General features: G+C 44.4%; 1 protein-coding gene across 1 annotated transcript in view; it reads left to right on the top strand.

Moving 5' to 3' along the window:
* Tmem132d (transmembrane protein 132D) overlaps positions 1–19,349 on the top strand; it is a 627,358-nt gene that overhangs the window by 295,866 nt on the left and 312,143 nt on the right. The gene's annotated exons all lie outside the window — the stretch shown is intronic.

Here is a 19,349-nt window from a genome sequence, read left to right as displayed (position 1 = left end):
TGATTCATTCCTCTCTCCCGGAACCTCATTTGTGGCTTCGGAGAATTCCTAGTCTGGTCACATACATTTTCTTTGTCCCTTTTAGGTTTCTTCTGAATCTTCATATTACTGAAAAACTGAGCCCCCCCCCCCAAAAAAAATCAAAGGATGAATCTAGGCAGGTAATACATTGTTCCTGGAGCGCAGTTTAAAATGTCAAAACTCAGTATTTGGAAAATACATTTATTTCCCACGATATGGAGGTGTCTTCTACCCATTCATTATCAAAAGCACTTGAAACCAAGTCAGGGATACTTTGGCTTCAGTCTCTCCCTGTGCTCCTCTGCCTGATGTTAATTGGGGGAATCTGGGTCACCTACAGCAGCTCCTGTCTGTGTCCCTCCTTTTTTATGACTGGAAAAAAAATTGAGAAGAAAAGAGGAAGTTGGTGTTTGAGCTCTGCCCTGCAGTAGGAATGGGTCACACAAAAAGACTTGTTGGTCTTACATATGATCTTGGCCCAGTGTGCCCATGAGGGAAATCCAGTTTGCAAAGGGGGCACCATCCTCATGTAAAGTGACTTCGTGTCATGTAGCCAACCGACGTCATGAGGCTAGACAGATGGACGCCTGTAAAAATGGAGAGCAGTGGGCAGAGGGATTGGTGGGTGTGGAAGCTGGGATTGATGGATGAATGGATGGACAGATGGTATTGTGGTTTGAATGTGAAGTGTGCCCTATAGGCTCGCTCATTTGTTTGAACACTGAGTCACAGCTCCTGGTCTGTTTGGGGGGTGGTGGGAACTTCTCCAGGAAGTAGCTCATTAGGGGTGGGCCTTAAGGCTCTGTTTCCTGTCTGTTCTCCATTTCCTGATTGCAGATGCAATGTGACCACCTGCCTCACGCTCTTCTTTCTTTATTTGTTTTTTTCAAGACAGGGTTTCTTTATGTAGTGCTGGCTGTCTGTCCAGGAACTCCCTCTGTAGACCAGACTGGCCTCAGACTCAGAGATCTGCCTCCCAAGTTCTGGGATTAAAGGTATTCACCACCATGCCCAGTCCACCTCAAACTCTTGCCTTTTCTGCTCTGATGGACCATTTCCCTACATAAGTTATGAGTCAAAAGAAATCCTTCGTCCCTTAATGTAGGCAGAGTTTTCCCGTCCTGGGAGCTGCTTCCAAATTACCACACAGAGGCTTATATTAATTGCAAATGCTTGGTCGCTAGCGCAGGCTTATTACTAGCTAACTCTTAAATTAACCCATATGTCCTATTTATGCTCTGCCACATGGTGGTACCTTTATTTGCATAACACATTCATCTACTCTTCCCTCTGCACTTGGCTGCCCATTCCTCTGACTCCTTCCTTCTTCATTCCAGTATCCTCAGTTTGATTGTATTGCCTAACTTTATCCTATCTTGCTATAGGCTGATCAGCTTCTTTATTAACCAATAAGAGTAATTGTATTCACAGTGTACAGAAGGATTATTTCACAGCACCTAAAGGTGCTCCTTATGGGGTATTTGGTCACAACCAGAAGAAAAGTAAATGATACATATTTAGATGAATAGATTATGGGCGGAATGATGAAGGATGGATAGATGGATGGATGAATGACTGATGGATGGATGAATGGATGGATGGATGGATAGATAGATAGATAAATGGACAGATAGATGAATGGATAAATGAGTGAAACTGGATGGATAATGGGTGAATTGATGGCTAGATGCTTTGCTAAATAAATGTTTTTATTCTTTACCATAAGAGGAAAGACAAGTGGGGAAAAGGGTCCTAGCTAATGTACTTTCATTTTCCCTCATGCCATTGTTTACCATCTACCATAACTCCTTGATAGTTGCAGTAATGTTGTCCATGGATACAATGGGGTTTGGACCATCGTAAGTTATTATTTTATTATCTTTATGCTTGTATTTTATCATTACAATTGGCCAAGTTCATCTTGGGCACAGAAGGGAAAAGTGGAGGGCTCTGAGGGTGGTCCCTTACCTCATCATACAGTCCCCCCGGTTCTGACTCTGACAACCCAGGTCTTCTAGTACGTTGCCTCTCCAAGCCATCTCTAAGTGCTCTAATGTGTGGGGCAGTCAGCTGTTGTCCTGTGCTCCTGTCACTGTCTCCTTTAAGAAACAAGATTCTGGACATATTACCCAGGTATTTTCTTCTGAAGAATAGAGCATCGTGATGCCACCCATTTAGAGAACTTTTCTTGTTCAATGCTTGGTTCATATTTATGGGACAGATAATAGAAATGCAGACATGCATGAGCCTGTGTATGAAGAACCTTATGTAAGTGTGAGGGCACAGTATATTAAGCATGTGTCTATCACATGCTAGTGATGTGCTTGTGCAACTTGATAATGTATACCTTTTATAGGATGACAACACACACACACACACACACACACACATACACACACACACAGTGTGGGGTCCTGATGTGACAGGTCTGCCAACTGAACTTCATGAAGAAGTCTAGATCAGAAGCTCCTTTGGTGTCAGAATCATGTTTTGCATGCAGCTATGTCCCTAGTGTCTGAGCAGAGCTTGGTATGCAGGAGGATGCCTTTAATTGCTCGATAAATTCTAATAAAGTTGGGAATGAGACTGTCTCTGTTAACATATGCATTAGGATACATGTCTAAATGCATACTTATGGAGTGATCCCTCGTTTATGAGTTCAAAGAAGTCCACTCAAGGAGAACATAGAAGGATATTTATCTGAATAGATGCTGTCCCAGAAAAATTCCAGGGAAGATTGATACCTGGGATTCCTGCAGACAGAGTTGGGGATCTGGGAAAGGCTGAATATAAATTAATTTCTACAGTGAGTCATTTGATCCGAGGTTCCCCCACCACCATCCTGTGTCTGTTTTCAACTTAGCAAAATGTACAGGATGAAAATATTTTTATTAGGTACCACATATTTATTAACATCTTCAATAGTTATCCCCTTTCATTTTATACTTCTATCTTCATATAATGGAATCAAGGGAACCTTGGGCCATTATTTCAGGTGGCGTTGAAGCGAGGCGAGGTCTTTTTTTTTCTTGAGGATAATTGGAAAATGTTTCATTGAGTTGACGCTTAGATAATGTTGGTGGGTTTGGCTTGAGGGGCTGTTTTGCTTTATAAATCCTTCCTTCTCTCTGGCCGATGCTTGGTTATCTCAGAACTCGGAGCTCAGCTGTTGGAAACTCAGGAGAGGCAGTCTTCATTAGCTGGAGAGTCATAGATTGCGTGTTGCCGATAATCTTGCTCGGATCAGGAAGCTGCCTTAATGAAGTGAAGTCGCTGTGACAGGTGCAATTTCATGGGTAAGGAGCCACTTTCGTATCAGCGATGTGCTCAGCGGGAGTTAGTGAGGATCTCTTATCGCCCTCAAGTTCATCTTCCTTGTTTGAAGAAGTTTGTTTGCAGAGAGTCTCATCTCAATGCTGTTATCTCGGCGATCAGATCTGCTTTGATTTGCCTGCACGGATCCTAAAGCCACAGCAGAATAGCTAATTGCTCTCTGGCCCCAGATCACATTCTGCAATTTCAGAGTCTCGCTGTCCATGGCCTTGACTTAGGTAAATATGTACAAAGCCTGAGGTGTAAAATTCTCTCGTGGACGGGGTTTCCCAGAGGCTCCGATGGCGAATCTGCAAATGATGTTCTTGGCCCACAGAGTTAAGTTTGAATAAACTTGAACGATACCAGCCTGCATACATTTGAGTTCCCTAGCATGGCTGCAGCCCAGAGAGGTGTTTACTTGAGGGGGGAGTGAGGGGAGAGAGAGAAGGGGTGGAGGAGAAAGGGGAGAGGGGAGAGAGGGAATGAGAAATGCTATATATTGTCTCTCTCTCTCCCTCTGGCTCATGCTCAGTTAGCTTTTTTTTTGTCTAAGGAGGCTGTGTGTCTTTGAAGCCTTGGTTTCTTAACAACATCTTGTAGACTGGCAGGCATGCATCACAAGAAATTAGTCTTTCTCATAATGATCCTCTATATAGTCCATGCAATACTGATTTTCTACTTACTGTAGGTAATGTGTTTCATTTTAAAACAGATACATTTTAAGTAATAGAATGAGCTGCAAGAAGATGTAATTGATATTTAATTTGTATTTTAGCTATAGATAGCCGTATTTGAATTCATGAAGCTACACTAAAATCATGCCTGACAGAAACATATCAAACTGTATTTCTTAAGATTAATGTTCTCATTTTCTGTGATAAATGCTATGACCAAAAGCAACTTGGGGAAGAAAAGATTCATTTGACTTACACTTCTCAGGCCAAGGTCAGTCACTGAGGGAAGCCAGGGCAGGACCTCAATCCGGAACCTGAAACAGAAACCAAACCATGGATGAGGATGCTAGCTGGTTTATCATCTGGCTCATGTGCAGCTAGCTTTCTTATACAGCTCAGAACCCGCTTCCCGAGGGAATGGTGTCACCCACAGTGGTACGTACATCAACCATCAATTGATATAATCCCTTCCAAGCATGCCCACCAGCCAATATGATAAATATAATTCTTCACTTGAGGGTCCCTCTACCCTGGGTGACTCTATGTTTGTGTCAAGTTGGCAATAAATGGCTTGACTAAGGTAGACATTCATTTCTTAGTCACATGACAGAAGCAATGAAGAAGGCCAGCCAGGACAGACACTGCAGTTCCTGGTCCCGTTGGATTCCCAGGTACCTACTCTGCTCCACACCTGTTAGCTCATGGCTTATAGTCTCATAGATTAAGATAGCTGCAGGACTGCCAAACATTGTGTCAGCATAGGCCGGGCGGTGGTGGCGCACGCGTTTAATCCCAGCACTCGGGAGGCAGAGGCAGGCGGATCTCTGAGTTCGAGGCCAGCCTGGTCTACAAGAGCTAGCTCCAGTACAGGCTCTAGAAACTACAGGAAAACCCTGTCTCGAAAAACCAAAAAAAAAAAAAAAGAACATTGTGTCAGCATAGCAGGTCAAATAAAAGTGACAGGAAAGGATCTTCTTAGCTGTCACAACGTGTGTGTGTGTGTGTGTGTGTGTGTGTGTGACCTTTCTGGAAACGTCTGCTAACCTCCGTCCCTTGTCAGAACAGAATGGCATGGCTATACCAGGCAGGTGAGAAAAGTCAGGCACTAGTTATCTCGGACCATGTGCCAGTTCAGAATCCGTGTTCTGCCTGACACTGTGAACAAGAGCAACATGGGCGGCATGGAGACCAGCACACGTCTCAGTAATTTACAAAGAAGTAACATAGTGGGGATTCCAGGGAATGACTAGATGAGGGGACCATGCTTGCCTCTTGTTCACCATCCCTTGTCACATTCCCATGGAAACCTACATCAGCATCAGCACGGAACTTGAAATTCAGGGAATGCTCTTGAAAGTACAGACTGGAGAAGACAAGCGTTAGCCAATCTCAGTTGTACCTTAAAAAAAAGAATAGAGCAGAATGTATGTATAGGCGAGAGCATAAAATGTCTCAAAAGCATGTACACATGCAGACAGGATTATAATGGTCAGAAAGAAATAAGAAATAAGAAATAAGAAAGAAATAAGGTTTTCTCACATGAAACAGCTCCGAGCCTGTCAGGGTGTCCAGATTCAATCTGAGCACCACATCACAAAGACAAGTCAAACCTGTAGGAAGAAGAGACTTCTGGGGGTCAGGACTGTGTTAAAGATAAATCACCACTTACTAGAGTTACTTCTACGGGAAGCAAACCCATTGCAGGGGAATAAAGAGTACCAGGAGATAGGAACTTTAAGAACTGGGATGAGAAATACTAAAAATAAGAAAGCAAAAATGCTGGAAACCGATCACACATTAGTATAAAAAAAGAAAAGAAGAATGACAACCACATTGTGATGTGGTGGATACAGTGACAATTAGGGTCACCACTCCTCTATTAAACCAATGTCCAGAACAGAAAACCAGCACCCACAAGAAATGCATGGGTATTCGTGTCTGTAGAGCCAGGCACTATGCTAACCAAAAGCTAGAAATCACGCAGTAAACGAAATCCCAAAGATGAGACTAATAGAATGTACTGTATCCAGAAGGTAAAGTAGTTATTCAGTAGGGAAAAGCCAGGATCAGGATGTGATACTGTCGGTCAGGTCTTGGAAACACTGCTACATGAGTTGAGTGACTATAAAAGATGCCTATGAGAGCCAGGTGGTGGTGGCGCACGCCTTTAATCCCAGCACTCGGGAGGCAGAGGCAGGCGGATCTCTGAGTTGGAGGCCAGCCTGGTCTACAAGAGCTAGTTCCAGGACAGGCTCTAGAAACTACAGGGAAACCCTGTCTCGAAAAACCAAAAAAAAAAAAAAAAGATGCCTATGAGAAGAATAGTCTACAGTTGGGTATTAGCGATGACCCTGGAGCTCTGTGAATACAATATAAAAAAAAAATCTTTGAATGTGAACTTTAAAATGCTGGCATTGGTGGAGCTCAAGGCCCCAGCGATGAAACTACTACATTTATTCTGCTTAATGTACCTAGTACCAAACTTCCCTCTAAGTTCATATCTTCTACCTATAGATCAGTGGCGCTTTCCATCCCCACCAGAGAAGTTTGTTTGTGTAGAGGAAGGTGCTTAATGGAGAAACTCACAACTGGTCAAAGTGCAGAGAATATGTGTCCATGGAATGCTCACCCACAATTGGTACCACACTCTTCCCCCCCAAAGCTCAGGACCTTCATGGAAGAGGAGGAATATGATCTAAGAGCCAAAAGTCAGGGAGGACCAGAGAGAAACTGACCTTTAGATGTGGCCAAAGCTACTCTCATGAACTCGCAGTGGCTGTGGCTGTCTTCACACAGTTGAGCCAGTCAACATTCCTGCGTGGTGTGGGAAGGGGATCATGACTTCCCCATCCCCAGCTGAGAAGCTATTTGCTCTTGATGGCTGATGGGGTACAGGGAGAGTCAGTTGACCTTTAAGGTTTGGGTCCTTGTAGGTTGACCATGCTCTAATAGATGATCCCACACCCAGGAGTATATGAGCAGCACAAATTGGACTTGATGGGAGAGAAAGAGAGGGCGAGGGACATATGAAGTATTGGAGTAAGGTAATAGAGAGATTAGTTCCCACGTTGTCACGTGAGCATGCCTTAAAGGAGAGTGTGGACTTTATACTCAGGTCCTTTAAGCTAGATCGTTTCTCTTTACTCTGAATTGAAATTCTCCGGCATGAACACGGAAGCCCTTCCATCATGTACAAAGTCCGTGTTGAGGATGCACGGTGCCATCTCTACATATTTTGACTCAGAGCCCACCAGGAGTTTTCCCAGCCAAATGTAGTTTTAGTAAATCCTGCTTTAGGGACCTAGCACATTGCAGTCGTTTCCCATGCTCCTGCATGGCATGATCCCTGTGTGTGTCGGCAGAGCAGATATGGAAACAGTAAAAGAGTTTCCCTGGGATGAGGCTGGGGGTGATATCTCATACATTGCTGGAGATATATGCGTGGGGATACTGTTGTAGATGCCTGTGACTCAAAGTCATACAGCCTGCAGTGGTAGCACTGGACCGTTTCTGTTGCAGATGTAGACGGGATACATGGGGGCCATGGTCACAAGAGTGTCCTTTGAAAATAGCAGAAAGTTAAAGCTAAAGATTCGTGTCATGTTCATCAAAGAGCCATTGAGTTAAGAAGTGTGTCTGTTGTCAGTGGTGAGAGGTGGCCCCATCCTGTTCATCAACACCAGGAAATACCTGAATGTATGATTTTAAGGCAGAGAAATCTTAAATAATGGCATTATCTTAGTTTGATATATATATATATATGTATATTGTATATTTTATATACATACATATGCATACACACAAACACACACACAACATCAGGTCCAAAAGCAACCTGGGGAGAAGAGGCTTATTTCAGTACATAGTTTATAGTCCACTAACCAGGGAAGCCAAGGCAGGAACTCAAGGCAGGAACCAGAAGCATGAGCTGATTCAGAGGCCATGGACCAGTGTTACACACTGGCTTGCTCCTCATGGCTTGCTCAACCTGCTTTCTTATAGCTCTCAGGACCACCAGCCCAGGCTGGGCTACCCCCCCCCCCAAATCTGGTTCACTCGTCAACCAAGAAAATGCCCCCAATCTGATGGAGAAATTTTCTCAATTGAAAGTCTGACTCAACTTGATATAAAACTAGCCAGCACAGTCATATAAAACATCATCCTTTGCTTCTGTGTATAGACCAGCATGTATGTCCCCGTTCATGTATGTCAGGTGCATGTACACATGTGTGTGGGTAAGGGTCAGTAGCTAACCTTAGGTATCATTCCTTAGGGGCCCATTGCCTTATTTTTAAATTACATCTATGGTTGTTTCCTTCACGTATGTATGTGTATGTTCAGTGTCTTCAAAGGCCAGAATAGGGAGCAGGATCCCCTGAAACTGGAGTTATAGACAGTTGTGAGCTACCAAGTAGTGCTAGGAATCGATTCCTGTCCTCTGCAAGAACAGCAAATGCTCTCTGAGCCACCTCTCCATCTCCATCTGCCTTATTTTTTGAGATACAATCTCTCTTCGGAACCTGGCTCACCCAGTAGGCTAGGTTGGCTAGCCAGTGAGTCCCAGGGAGACTGTCATCTCTAGCTCCCAGCATGCACCTCAGATCTTTTGCATAAGTCCTAGGGATCAACCTCAGGTTCTCATGTTCTGGAGACAAGCACTTTCCTGAGTGAGCGGTTTCCCTAGCCCTTACCTCATCACGTACTATCACCTGTGAGCAGAGCTCCCTACACAGATGCCATTTGAGGGTGGGAGATACCGTCTCTGTGAGAAGAGATGAGATGAGGTCGCACCACTCCCAGAAAGACCCATGTTCAGTAGATGCACCTTCAGGTGGGGGATATTTGGCATGCAGTAAAAGACAGGGTCTTGGATTTGGTAATCATAGCCCTTTATTTTGACCCTGGAGATACAAGCATTTATGCACTGGCCTCTGAGAAACAGACTAGGTGAGGAACCATCAGGAACTCATGCACATGCTTCCACGGTGGAGGGGAGTTGTAAGCCCAGCGCTCTATAAATTTATGCCTCAGGCTGCTGCAGTTACCACTCCCTGACATTCACTCAGTCCCATTCTGCAGCTCGTGAGGGAACGCATGCCTTGCCTTAATTTACCCATGCATTGCCCTTTTATTACATCCATATATTTGGTGTTTAATATCTCCCATTTCCAGGCGGGGAACTATATTTAGAGTTTAATTATTTAATATCATTTTTCGGTGGGTAATGGTGGTGAGTTATTTTGTTCAGACAGAAGCTACCATTGTGGGTTCGCAGCATCTCCAGGAGTCCTAGGCAGAAAATGTCATTTTTCCCTTAGAGCTATAACATGATAACCTATAGCATAAATGATAACCTAACATCAGCCATAATTATATGATGTAGTTCATCGGATGTTTCGTGGGCATTTCTATGCTGTGGATCATGGCTGGCATTGGTTATTCTGGAGTTAGAATTTCACAGAACCCAGACAACTGGCCCTTGTACTGGGGGACAACCACAGTTTTCAGTGTCTGACTTAAAAGAATCTCCTGCGGTCTCTGTCACAGTCAGTGTGACACATAGGAAACGGGATGCCGCTGTTTGTCTTCCTGTGCGGTTTTGAACTTGATGCTTCTATTGAAACATGTGTACATCCTTGTCCTGTAAGAAAAGTGGTCAATGCCTGGATTTATTCCTCTGTTATTTCTTCTCTTTTCTCATTTTCCCTTCTATTTTCCTCTTCAGATTTTTAGAAAGTTATTGGGAAGGGCAGGGACTAGAGGGTACATGTATATAAATAGTTGTGTGGAGGCCAGAAATCAGCCTTGGGCATCCTCAGGCACTGCCCACCTTGCTTCTGTGAGTCAGTCTTTCAGTGACCTGGAGCTCACCAAGTAAGCTAAGGCTGACCACCTAGGAAAACGCTGAGATCTGCCCATTTCTTCCTCCCTAGCTCTGGGATTGTAAGCACACACTATCATGCCTGGCTTGTTTTAAGTGGCTCCTGGGGCTCAAAACAAGTTCTTGTGTTTGTACACCAAGCACTTGACCGGCTGAGCCATCTCCTCTTCGGGTTATTGAAACTAGTTCTCACCCTGTTGTCCAGGATGGGTATGAGCAGAGAGTCTTCTTGCCACAGCCTTCTGAGGTCTAGGATTCTGGGTCCTTTCCCCCAGCCCTGTCTATGCCTCTCCCTGTGTCTGTGTTTCTATATAGCTATGACTCTATTCTCATATTAGCTTCTTATCTACCGTTATTGTGCGGTCTGTTTGTATGAGCTCACTGCAAAACTGAAGAGGATGCTTTCTTTGTTTGCTGGCAATTGTGATTTTTTGCGATCACATTGGGCCTGATGTCTATTGATTCTGATGTGTACTGTCCTAATATGTGTTGGTCCTGATGCTTGCAGTCCTGATGTGTGCTATCCTGCTTGTATTAATCCTCAAATGCATTTTTTTTTTAATGGAGAAGAGCGTATTCTGCATTCCTTCTGAGAAGCACAGCTCTCTCTCAGAGAGGGGGTGGTATTCATCACATCCAGGCCTTTGGGTCCCTTCAGTACTCAGTGCATTTTGTTGTTCTGAAGCCGCCTTCACTGTGAGCATCCACTCACACACTTGTGAGCATCCACTCACACACTTGTGAGCATCCACTCACACACTTGTGAGTATCCCCTCACACACTTGTGAGCATTCCCTCACACACCCCATGATCCAGGATTCCAGTAAGCTCGACTGAATGGAGCAAATGACACAACTGGGTGTTTTGCTTGTGGAGGGCCTGGGGAATCAAGTTAGAAGATATCAGTGATTCAAAGGGATATTGAGAAGTAAAGCAGAAGAAAGGTTAGGGGTTCCATTGAGAGGGACTTGGCGCAAAGTCCCACTATGGAAAGCACCACCTTGTCCCAGCATTCTGTAAACTTCACGCTGGTGGCATTCTCCTGCCTGGCTTTCTTTACTGCTGGCACGGACAGGGTCTGAGGAATTGTTTGTTTAGGACTCTTCTTTTCCTGATGGATGCCAGCTAGTCCAAGGATGCTCTCGGTGACATCTGTGCTCATGTGGAGAGAAGTTGGCACCGAGGGCATGAGACTACATGCTGAGATTGTTACTTTCAATCCTCTGCTTATAAATCATGTGCTATGACACTGGCCCTCTTCAAGGCTGCAGACATGAGTCAGTGTGGAGAAACATAGTTGATTGTTTTGTTTAACCAAGAGGGAGGGAGAAAGAAACAGAGAGAGACAGAGAAAAACGGAGATCCTTTCTTCTATTTTTTTTCTTTCTTTCAAGATAGGATCCCACTGTATAGGCCAGCCTAGTCTGGAACTCAGACTAGGCTGACCTTGAACTCTGGTTCTTCTGTCTCTGCCTCCCAGATATCGGGTATTACAGTCCTGCATCACTATCCCTGGCATGGCCACAATCTTATATAACATTTCACTGAAAAAATCTCCTTCTGTCTATCTGTGCTGAATCCCCATGTTTACCCCAATTCTAGGCAACTAGGGGCCTCTTTCTATAAATTTCCTTTTCCTTAATAAGTGCTTCAGCAGAGGTAACCCAAGTCCAGCAATGGTGAGTGGATAAACAAACCGTGACCACCTAGAAGAGGAACAAACTAGTAATTTATTAAAAAGCAGTAGTCAGCTTCAGTGTGTGCCAAAAGAAACCAGTTCCTTGAGCAGACACAGCTCATGGCGATAGTTAGATTCAGCTTCTAGATCTCATTTTAAACGAATAGATGCTCATTTCTCAGTTGGACCCACTGAGTCACCAAGTATTGAGTTGCTGTTATTGAAGCAGAGACTCATCTAACCACATGACTTCAAACTTTCTATTTATCCAAGGATGACCTTGATCCTGACCCCCCATCACCTGAGTGTGAGGATTAATAGAGGCATGCATCCCCATGTCAGTTTATGGGTGCTAAGTATCGAACCCGGCACCTCCTGCATGCTAAGCAAGCACGCTACCAAATGAGCTCCATCCTGGCCTCAGTTTAAATGCTTTGAGAGCAAAGGTGGAAGAGAACCTGCTCTAGTCTCCCACCCTAAGTGCAGTAACGCTGGGAGTTTTCTCATCCCACTGTTTTGATGAGGCTTGTTTCCTTTAAATTAAACTTTGGTCAGAATAAATGCTGGTGGCTGCTGGGCACTTAATCTTTGTCTGAAAGGTAAGGCCAATTGTCCTACCATGGTAATAAGATGCCAGATGACCTCAGTCTCCATTGCAAGGTGAAGGACTTCCTTTCCAGTAGTCTGAATTCTAAAACGTTTCAGAGCAAACTGGGTTTCTCATTTGTGTGCAGAATACCAATATGAAACACAATCACATCAGGTTCAATTTCAAAATGCACAGAGGAAATCGATGGGGACTTCTTCTATGTCAGAAGCCACCTTGTGGGGTTAGTTGGCATTAGGCATGGTCTCTGGGATTGCTTTCTCTACAGTCACTTAGTATTGTGCTTGCACAGCTCCTGAATGGGTACCCACAGAATGCGGGTCAGCTGATCCTTCACACAGACACACATAGCACTGGATAAAGGAACATTGTGTTTGATTTGTGGGTCAGTCTTATAACAAGGAGCAAAGCCAGATGGAAATCTAAGGATGTCGCTTGATTGATAAAGTGCTTGCCTGGCATACATGAAACACTGAGTCTGGTCCCTGGCACCGTCACAATCTTCCATGGTGGAGCATGTCTGTCATCCCAGCTCTTGGGAGGCAGAGGCATGGGGATCAAGAGATAAAGGTCATTTTCAGCTACCTAGAGATACTGAGACCAGCCTGGGCTTCAAGGGACCTTGACTTGATGATGCTGGTGATGATGCTGATGCTGCTGGTGGTGCTGGTGGTGGTGCGGCTGGTGGTGGTAGTACTGTTGGTGGTGGTGACAGCGTTGGTGGTGGTGGCGACGGCGGTGATGGTGGTGGTGGCATTGATGGTGGTGGCATTGTTGTTATTGACAGCGTTGGTGATGGTGGTGACGGCGGTGATGGTGGTGGTGGTGACGGCGGTGATGGTGGTGGTGGCATTGATGGTGGTGGTATTGTTGTTGTTGTTGTTGTTGTTGTTAGTAGTGGTGGTAGTTATAGAAGTGAAAACCCATGTGGAGCCTATAAGAGGCAGTGATCCATGGTGGTACTTATTTGGTGGGGCCAGGTAGGGAGGATGGTTTGGTATTTGGTGTAGAGATGGTTTTCAGCATAGCCAGCTAAGCAGTTGTTGTGCAGGTCCTGACTTCTTAAGAAGATGGTTTATGTATCCAGATATGGTCATGATGGATCCAAGTGTCCCCATTGCTCTGACAAACAACTCCATGCATTCACAGAATACAGCACCTTAGCCTGTGAGGCCACTTATTCCTCTAATTATTTTTCCATTTGAATTTTAGTTCAGAGAGTTTATTTTACCACCAAACAGAAGGAGTGGGATGCTCTGAACTCAGAAGTTGTAAAAAAATGAATCAAGCAATAAACGCATCAGTATGATTGAATCCCAAGAGGCTGTGGCTGTAGCATGTTCTGAGGGCTGTGCTGCCTGGCAGCAGATGGTCAGCAAACATCTCAGGACTGCAGTGACTTGGATCTGAAATCCCCATCCCCACTACAAGTTTACATATTGGCACTTGGTCGCCAGCTTGAGGCACTAATTTGAAAGGTTCCAGAAACTTTAGAAAGCAAAGCCTAATGGAGAAAGCAGGTCACTGAGGTGAGTTCCTTGAGGTATATTACCTCAGGCTTTTCTGTCTCTGCTTCCTGTCCACTGTGAGCGAGCACCTCACTCTCTATCCTCTCGCTGCCCGAGGTTCTTCCCAAGTATATGAGGTCAAGCAGCCACGGACAGAACCCTATGGTTCCCTTTCTTCGTTAAGTTGTGTTATGTATTTGTGTGACAGCAGCAGAGGCAGCTGGCACTCAAGACTGCAGGCGATTGTGTGTTCAGGTCTAAGCTTCATGATTTCTCAGGGAGTCAGAGGACAGAAAGCCTGGCGGCCGGAATGAAGTGTTTTGCCATGTGCCGTTGGTTCCATGCAAGACTGTACTTAGAGTCCCCTGAAAATGACATCATAGGAGTTCTCATGAGGTGCTGCCCTGAGATGGGACAGGTTGGGTCCCGGAGACCGAAGCAGGAAGCCCAGGGGTTTGTTCCATGGCACGGCATTGCCCAGGATGCAGTACAGGAAGGCAGGCAGGTGCTGCTGCCCTGGATATCCACAGGGAGGGTTTACAGAATATGGCCCAGGGCCAAGGTGAGTTTTTGCAGTTTTAGCATGTTTGATCTGTCAGCATTTTGGACAACAACCTAAACAGCTTCATCACTGTGTGAAAAGTTCCCTGGTGCCTTCCCTACCCTGGCTTGGGTCCAAGCTTGCAGGGAAAACACACAGCCAACCCAGTCAGTCGCAGAATGGGAAAGCTACCATTTCCTCAGCCAAGACGAAGGATGAAAGCAGGGAACCAGGGACTTCATTAGTGAATCTCTGTTCCTTTGGACTCCTTAAAAGCTCATTAGGTACTACCCGAGTCTTGCGTCGTGACTATGGCAATAGTTTGTGCTAACAAAACATTAATGAAGGAAAATGAAAAATATGCATACACATATTGATATATAAAAGGATAGACTCATGTAACCATATGTACAAGCGTATATGTGTGTACATGTGTTGCCTATGTATGGAGGTCAGAGACCAACTTAGAATTTCTTCCTCATGACACCACCTGCCTTGTTTATGTAGACAGGGTCTCTCATGGGTCAGACACTCGCTGAGTTTGTTAGGCAGGCTGGCTGTTGAAACTGCACCAGGGATCCAGCTGTCTCTGCTGGGTTTACACTGGGATTACAAGTATGCACCGCTGCGCCCAGCTTTTTATTATTTATTCATAATACATATGTCTTATAATTCTATAGAATTTCTCACAGTTTGCAAAGTGTTTTTTACCTGGGAAACATGCATCCTCTGGTTCCTAAAGACCTGCCATTGCGTCTGGGTTGAGTGTCATGGGTACTTGGTAGTTCTGTGATACTTCTGAATGTTTCCTCAGATTGATATTCTTAATTTCCTCAAAATAAAATTCATAGACTGAGGAATGCGATTATAGTGACACTTATGTGCCCCTTAATAAAATGTGTCCTTTAATAACACCATGAGAAGTAAGCCTCCTGGCTGTCTGCTAACCAATGGCCTTGTAACTGAGAGTGTGTTGGGCGCAGGATTCTTTTTGGCTGCCGATCAGTATGGCCTAAGTGTCTCAACCACTCTTCCCTAGGAGGCTGGGCTAAAATTTCAGTTTGAGGCTAGGAAGCTAAAGGATGGATTTCCACTCCTGAACTCTGAGTTCATAAGCATAAGACTGATAACCCTTGCATTAAAGATGACTCAGGGCTCTTGTAATAGGACATGACCTATTCAAAGGGAAAGAGTGTCCTAAAGCCCAAAAGCCCCAGTCACTTTCCTTTGTGACTGGGGGCACAGGGCTGTAAGGCTGTGTTAAGCTTCATCCGAGGGTAATCATAAACAGGAGAAAACCTGCAGGAAACTTTCTAAATGGAAAAACCATGTTGCAACAGGGGAAGCATCGTTAAAGTCATTAAACTGTTCATTAACCATTTGGTCCCTGTTGTGATCTTTATCTGCACTGCCCTTTTCCCAGGTTATGTGTCTAAACACCTGCTCTCCAGCTACTGGTAGTTTCCGGGCAAGGTTTGGGGGATCTTGGGGGTGCAGGGTCTGGCTAGCAGTAGTGTATGGGGATAACCTTGAAGGTGATACCTGTGTGCATTTCTGCTCCCTTCTGGTCTGAGGCTGTGACAGAAGAAGTTCATGCTATATGAACCCTGCCATGCTTTCTTCATGGTGATGGGCTGAACCATCTCTGAAGTGATGCACCAAATCAAACCTTCCCTTCCCCCAGCTACTTCTGTCTCATATTTTATCACAGCAGTGATACAGTAAGGAATACACTCCTCTAGTCTAGGGTTCTAGTCTAGTCTTCAAAACATAAATATTACACATGAGTGCGGTTTTCACACTGTTTATGATACTGACACCATATGAGGACTCCTGGCCCCACGGAGTTGAGGACTGATTAAATATAATCAACATATTGGCATGGAAAAGTATAACAGAGCTAATAAAACTGTTTCAAAGAATTACTGGCCTGAGGGCTGCAGAGATGGCTCAGTGGTTTAAAGCACTGGATGCTCGTGCAGAGGGCCTGGTTTCAATTCACATCACCTACATGGTGGCTCACAACCACCTGCAACTCCAATTCCAGGGGATGTGATGCCTTCTTCTAACTTCTGCAGGCGCTACATGTGAGGGGCACATACATAGTAATCAGGCAAACACCCAAACACGTTAAATAAAACAAACACACCTTTGAAATAAAGAATAATTACTGGCACACACAAAAAAAATGCTCTGTAAGATCTTGAGCCACTTCATCCCAAATGGGATGTCTCCATCCAACCCCTCCCCTCAGGGCTCAGAGCTATGGGAAGAGAAGGCAGGAAGATTCTAAGTGCCAGTGGGGATGGAGGACAGCAAGGAAACAAGGCCTTCTAGACACAACAGAGCAGGCACACAAATGAGCTCAGAGACTGCGGCTGCATGCGCGGGGCCTGCACGGTCTGAGTCAGATGGATTCCCAGTCCCGAGAGGGAAAGTAAACACAAGCTCCCACCACAGACCCGGAAGCCGTCTTTAACTGATCAACACTCGCTCGCAAAGGAAAATTTAGTTTCTCCAAGGGAGGTCTCACTGTATACGAGCCACACTTAAGGGCAGACCCTATGCCCAGCAATAGATAGCCAAAGCAAACAAGCTCTATAGGATTTTTGAAGGTTTTTTTTTTTGTCACAGAATGCTTTGTTCAGGCATCTTTGTTTTGTTTTACCTGACAGCTATTTTGTTTATATATATTATGGCCTCCGATTTTGTTTTTACGGCTTCCTGTATGTGTGAATGAGCATCTCAGTGTTTATGTTTTTCTCATGCTTTTTCTTTAGCTCCATTTTTTCCTGTTTGTTTTGTTCTATATAGCTTGTTTGTTTTAATTTTATTTTAATATGATTTTGTATTCGTGTTTGTATTCTAATGAGAAAGAAAGAGCAGAGGAGGGTATGGGTTTGGGTGAGTGGGGAAGTGGGAAGGATCTGGGAGGAGTTTGAGAAGGCTAAAATTGATCAGAATGTATTGTATAAAAAATATTTTTATTAAAAAGACATAAAAACTAAAACTTCAACAAAAAAGAAAAGAAATACGTGCTTCATTTACTAGCATATTAAAATAACATAGAATGAAATATATAGATGAGCGAGCTCATTTCTAAATGACTGTAAAGTATATAAACAAACATGTACACACCCAGCATAGTTAACTGAGTGAAGGTGAGCTATAACACAATGTTAATGATGGAGAGACTAGAAAGTCATACATATTTTCTCCTCAGTTCAAGCCTCGAGGCCTCTTGAGACCCTGCAAGGTACCAGGTTCTGTATTGTGCATGAAAAATAATTAAAGCGAAAACAGAAGCCTGGGCATACTTGTCATTGTAGAGCCTTGTTCTTTCATGAGCTGTCACGTGACACATTCTGTCATAAACACAGGCCAGCGTTATTGAGTACAAAAAACAAAAACAAAAAACAAAACAAAAAAAACCACATACAGGGCTTTTAATTCTCTCATTGTTACTACAAATTTACCATGGAGAGATGCAAGCCTTTCTTTCAAGTGTGAAATTGGGCTTGCTGGTTGATGGACAGGGAGCCGTCCAGCTACTGTGGCCGAAATCGTTTGCTTTCTATAGATGAAGCACTTTCTTTGAGAGCTCTTGCAGGCTGGCGATCTTGCAAGGACAGACATAAAACATTTGGGAACATGGGATCAACTTCTCGCTGAGTGAAGAGCGATACTTGTCCACCAAGCTTAAGGTGGGTGTCGTGGCTAGGGACAGCAGCCTGGAGTGGAATTATGATGACTCAAGTCTAGTATTCAGTCATCTGAGCAGATGTGTTAGGATCATACAAAAAAGGAAAATGAAAATCACTACATTCTAAGGCAGCAAGCTTGCTTAGAAGTTAGGTTTTCTTTAAAGGAATCGTCAGAAAGAACCACGTGTGGGTTCTTCTGCCCCTGAGTCAACTGTGCATTGGCGCTGCAGATGGACTGCAAACTAATCTTCGAGTGACCTTGTGATGGGGTTATGAGCCTAAGCAATTGCAGTGGAGGCCTCAGGCAGAATTTATGAGATGACTCGGATTGGATTTTGCATGAGGAAGGGAAATGTCATTTAGCATTTATTGTCAAGTGCTATTTTAACACCGGCGATGAGATGGCCAAACACTGTTGGTACTGCTGTCCCCCTGCCACTTCCTCCAGAGGGTCTGCTGCTATTCCAGGGGACATCACATCTGCAGGCCAGGACTTCTTCCTCGTCTTCCTTTCTTCCATCTTCAAATGCTACCTTTTCCTTAGGACATAAATGAAGACCCTCACATATGCTAATGTTAGATACTCTTATATCCGGGTACCCGGAGGGTGACCAAGGCACACAAACATCTCACATCTGTTAGCAGCCTCTTCCAAGTCTTCTCCTTATTCCTCTATTTTTAATTAATTAATAAATTAATTATTTTTATTGCATGTGTTCATTTATGTATGTTCATAGGTATACATCACTTGTGTGCAGTCTGGAGGTCAAAGATTGATGTTTTGTGTCTTGCTTGATAGCTTGACGCTTCATTTTTTGAGGTAGGGTCTCTCACCGAACCAGGCATTTACCTTTTCAGTTAGTCTTGCTGGCCTGCAGGGCCGAGGATCTTCCTAGCTCCCAGCTCTCCAGTACCAGGATTACAGAAGCAAACTGCTATGCCCAACTTTTCTATGTGGGGTTTAGAGTTCGAACTCAGGTCCTTATGCTTGTGTAGTGAGCACTTTACCAATGGAGCTCTCCCCCAACCCAGTCCACTCCTTCTGGATTTAACTCATTGAAGTCTCCCAATTTTAACATTGGATAAAAGCATCATTTAAATTCAGGAGGCCAGAATCACTCCTGTGGAAGGGTGGGTACCATCCCCTATCCCACTGTCTCCTTGAGCTCTGCCCTTGACCCTACAACAGGAGCCTGTTGTTTACACCACAAAAGGGCTTTGCCCAAATGAGCAAGTTCTGCCCAACCTTGGTGGTGAATGAAAGAGTGGGTGAATGAATGAATGAGCACAATTTAGATGACCTTGGGTGGCCACCTTAATCCCAGGGTAGTAGCTTGGGGTGCAAGAAGCAAAGTAGTGGGTTTGCCCTTGAAGTCTCCAGAGTCTTTGTAGCAGTGGATTTCATCCTTTTGCACCTCCA

The sequence above is a fragment of the Arvicola amphibius genome, chromosome 10, assembly GCF_903992535.2.
Source record: "Arvicola amphibius chromosome 10, mArvAmp1.2, whole genome shotgun sequence".
NCBI lineage: Eukaryota > Metazoa > Chordata > Mammalia > Rodentia > Cricetidae > Arvicola > Arvicola amphibius.
This window is presented reverse-complemented; position numbering and strand designations above follow the sequence as displayed.